This window comes from Vigna radiata, chromosome 1 (genome assembly GCF_000741045.1).
Source record: "Vigna radiata var. radiata cultivar VC1973A chromosome 1, Vradiata_ver6, whole genome shotgun sequence".
Taxonomy (NCBI): Eukaryota; Viridiplantae; Streptophyta; class Magnoliopsida; order Fabales; family Fabaceae; genus Vigna; species Vigna radiata.
The window spans coordinates 7,289,750-7,294,594 of record NC_028351.1 but is presented as its reverse complement, the minus strand read 5'-3'; the positions used below and the strand labels follow the sequence as shown (position 1 = coordinate 7,294,594).

General features: G+C 30.6%; 1 protein-coding gene across 1 annotated transcript in view; it reads right to left on the bottom strand.

The window, feature by feature from the left end:
• The window catches only part of LOC106756503 (LEAF RUST 10 DISEASE-RESISTANCE LOCUS RECEPTOR-LIKE PROTEIN KINASE-like 2.4), a 63,296-nt gene that overhangs the window by 1,191 nt on the left and 57,260 nt on the right, over positions 1-4,845 (bottom strand). The window lies entirely within an intron of this gene.

Genomic DNA, 4,845 nt, shown 5'->3' with positions numbered 1-4,845 from the left:
AGCTATGTCCCTTGCAATTTGATATGTAATATCCCAACTCAAGGCTGAAAGGGTTCCGTCTCTTGTTGTGTAAATGAATTTGTCAAGGGAACCATTGGACATGAATTCATAGATGAGAGCTCTCTTGTGACCTTTCAAACAAAATCCAAGAAGAGAGACNACGTTAACATGAGAAGTTCTACTGATGCTAGCAACCTCATTCATAAATTCTTCATCATTGTTTTTTGATGCACTCAACATCTTTACAGCCACAAGAGTACCATTGCATAACTTTCCTTTGTACACTGCACCAAAACCACCTTGTCCAAGCTTTAATCTAAAGTTGTTGGTCATTTTCTTGAGATCTGATAGTTTATATCTTTTCAGAGCTAGAGGGCCATGACTTTTAAGGAATGTTTCAATATTTTGATTACTTTTTGAAGCGAAGCCAAAATTTGCTTGCCAGGTTGGTGACTTGTATCTTACACACAAAATTGAAATTGATATCAACACTGCTGCAATTGCTGAACCTGTAACACCTGTTAGCAGATAAAATAGGGACAGCTGTTTATGGGAAATGTTTTCAATCTCTAATCTTCTTCTAATCTCAAATATAAATAAGAGTTATGTAGTGGATTTAAATATAAACAAACTTTAATCATTTCAACTCTATGAAAATTTATTAGAGATCGATATGAAATATTTAGTGGAAACTATTAAGATAATTTAAATTGATCAGAGAGAGTACACATAAATATTGTTTTTCCTTGATTAGGACTATATAATTATGAATACATGAGAGAGAAGCACAAGAAAATAGCGTGTCATAAATATTTCAGGAACTAGTGAACGTGGGAAAGTATAAAAGGAAATTTAGATTTACCAAAAATAATGAGTTTCCGCTTTTGGTTTCCTGCAAAAGTAGATGAGGAAAGAGGAATTCATCAGATTCCTAATATTGGTGAAAATTTTGTTGAAATATTGTTCAGATAAAATGAAAACATTATATCTACTTTTACAGTCACCTACCTTTTGGAAGAGGAATTACAATATCTTTCTACTTCACTTTGCAGCGCAATCTTAAAATTTATGGCAGAGGAAAGAAGCATTTGGGTGCAATAAAAACGAATTTTCTACCTTAGTGTATATTTTTCTCATCATTAAATTACATTTTAAATCTTATATTATACGTTGGATTTCAACATTAAAACTTACTATCATTTTACAGTATTCAAATGCTTATTCTAGATTATAAACCTCTGTTCAAACTAGAGAACTAAATCCAAAGGAATCACTCTATGAACTGTACTTATTTTCTTAACACAAATCAAAACAATTTGATTTCGAAAATTGTAATACAAAGAGATGCATGATCTTCAGTTCTTGTTTAAAAATCTAGTGCTTAAAAGTTTAGGCATAGCTTATTTCCCGAAACAACAACACCAATTCCTGGAATAGTACGTGAAAATCTAAGCATTATAAACAGATTACAAACACATATTTGTAAACGAAAATTACTCAAAAAATAAGAAGTGATAACTGATGATTTATTTTCCAGAGGAGGAGAGGTGGAATGATATATGTAATTTTGTTAAATGAGAAAAGGTAAACTAATTTTAAAGACGATGGAGACATACTACTTTGTCAAATTTTCTTGTATCAAATCATTCAGATTATATAACTTTTAACATAACTGATTATCTTTTAAAGCATAATAATTAATGATTTTCTTGTTGACTGGGTCAAGTGAAAGAAAACAGAACAACCAGCTAATAATTGTGGGGACCAAGAGAGAAAAGCACAGCAAGACCTGGAAAAATGTGCATTCAAGTCAACAAAAGCTAGTAACTGAAAAACCTTCCAGTTATTTTTTGAGTAAAGATGTGTAAGAAAAAACATGAGGAATATGTAAATTGTAAAGAGAAATGTGCTAAAATCAAGTAATATTTGTAAAGAGAAAACCAGAATAATTGGACGATTTGGTTTCAGCATCAATTGGAAAATGATATTTTGACACCATTTTTTGACATCATTTTGACACTGTACACATGTCAAAATGTTATTGGACGATTTCAAATTAAAAAAACAAACTTTGGTTTTTCTCTTCCAAATATATCCTTGTCTCAACTTTTTTAATTTAAAATCGTCCAATCACATTTTGACACGTGTGCAGTGTCAAAATGATGTCAAAAAATAGTGTTAAAATTTTATTTTCCTTTAAATAAACTTTATGATTGATCTTATCAAAAACTTTTAGGTACTTTTTATAAATAAACTTTATGTTAAATATTATTATACTTTTAGGTACTTATTAAATTTTATCGTGATTGATCTAAAACGTATATATATATATATATATATATATATATATATATATATATATATATATATATATATATATATATATATATATAATTCTTAATTTTTTAATAAGTACCTAAAAGTTTAAAATTGTTGTAATTATTTTTTAAGACTAAGTACGTTTTTGTAAATAATATATTGAAAACTTTGAGTTAAAAAATATTAATAATACCAGCAGCAGTTTAATAAAAATATTTAACATAAAGTTTATTTATAAAAAGATATACGTAAAGAAATAATTATAATAATATTAAAGTTTTAGGTGTGTATATATAAAATAAAGATAACAATTTAAGAATTATTTAGAAAAAAATTAAAATAATGTGCTTATTTATAGATTGGATAAAATTTGAAAATCAATTAAGAAAATTAGATTTTGTGGTTTGAATTTATAGAAAATGGTAAAATTTAGGGATGAAATTTTCTTTAACTTGAAAATTAAAATCGCAAATATAAACGATAACGAATTGTGTGATACTATTTAGTTAACCAATCGTATTTTTCTTTTATCTTAGATAAGCTTCAATTTTTATTTTAAAATATATTAATATTGAAAAAAATTTCTTTTTCTTAATGATTACTGGTAGAGGCAGACGAAAAACAAAAGAAAAAGAGAACAAAGGGTGTGATAAAAAATTATAGGTAAAGTCCCTCGCAACACTAATATATCCATAACTTGATAAACAAACACTACTACTATATTGAATATTAGGTTTGAATATAGCACAGAAATATTCAATATTAGGTTTGAATGACAAACTTTATAATTCAAAGTTGTGTTGGTTAAACGATAGTAATAGATTAAAGAAGGAGAATGGGAAGAGATTAGCTAAAAAGAAGATTTTGTGGGAATGATATGTAAGATATATATGAGAGGAGAGAAGTAATACCACTGCTTTTGCTTTTGGGAGAACAGTATTGAGTTGGGCAATAGTAGTTGCATGAAACATAACCATAATCATATGATGAGCAACCTTCGTCACTTTCTCTGATAAGTGAGGTGCATGAAACTACATCTACCTCATAACCACCGGTCCAGCAATTTGCGTTAATTTGGTCGCATCCTCTACAGTGTTGAGGAGGACTATAGTAGACCTGAAACCCATCCCTCAGAGCTTCTTTCAGAACTTCAGCTCCACCATCTTTATTATCATAATCATCGAGACTAGAGGCAGTGGGCACGACCAAACTTTTCTTGCAATCCAGAAGCGATGTGGGTGTGTACAACATCTCATCCTCCTCCACAAAATAGTAAACAGTATCCTCGCATTTAAATCTGTGTTCTAAAGGAAAATATGGGATATCGAGAGGACAACCATCGAAGAATACGATGACTTTGTGCGCTGACTCGTAATATTGTAACAGACTGTTGTTCAAGTTGTCGTAAATGTGAAAAAAATCAGGAGAACAAACATCATTGACAGTGTGTGTTGGCACCAACGTCATGGTGTGAGTGGTGTTGTCGAACGTCTTCAGTGTGAAATTTTGAGATTCATAAGGAGCAGAGCAGCTGAGCTGGGGTGATGGGTCGGCGCCGATACACTGAGAGGGAGGAATCTGTTTCCAGACAGGATCCAAGATGTGGGAAACCATTATGGTGCACTTGTATGACTGCTCAGCACAAAGCGGTGGCCGTGGCGGTGGAGGTGACGATGGCGGTGGCGATGGTTGAGAGTGGGAATGTGGCAAAGCGATGCAGAAGAAGCAAGAGACGGTAAGTGCGAAGGCAAGGGGAGAGGTGTGTATGTGAGTATGTTTATCATCCATTCTCACACTTCTTCTCAGTTCCCTCACAGCCCTCTCTCTCATAAATGAAAGCTATGGAAGCACTTCTTCTCACTTCTCCCACGAAGCTACCTCATTCTTTCCTCTTACTTTCTTTACTCCCAAACCATTTTACATTTCAACATTCCACAAACACGACCCAGTCTCCCTCTCTCCCAAATTGAAAGAATTAAGGAATAAAGTTATCAAAAAATATTGTTAAAATATCATCGTCCTTTAGTTATCCCTATCTTGTTGTTGGCCTGTCTTATTTTCCAGCTGTCCAAATTTGTAACATTTAATGAAGGTTGTGACCCTCTATCAAGACGACTATTAGAAATCCTCAGCCCATTCTCATATATTTTATGGGTGTTGCTTCCTCCAGTTATTCACTATTTTCATTTATTTCAAAAATATTCTATATCTCTTCATTATTTTTTTTTATTCTAAAAATATTCTACACCTTTATCCTTAACAATTTTTCTCTTTCTCTCTGTATTAATGGAGCATTTATATGGTTCAGATTTGAATTTGTGATATACTACCAAATATAAAATTAAGAGGAAACTTCAATATTAGTACTTCTACCATTTTCATTTTATAAAATTAAAAGTTAGATGCAAATATAAAATAATAAATATAATAATATTAATAGTAAATAATGATATATTATTATTATTATTATATACTAACTTTATAATGACGAAAGAACTAAATAAATTTTAAATCTTTAACAAATAA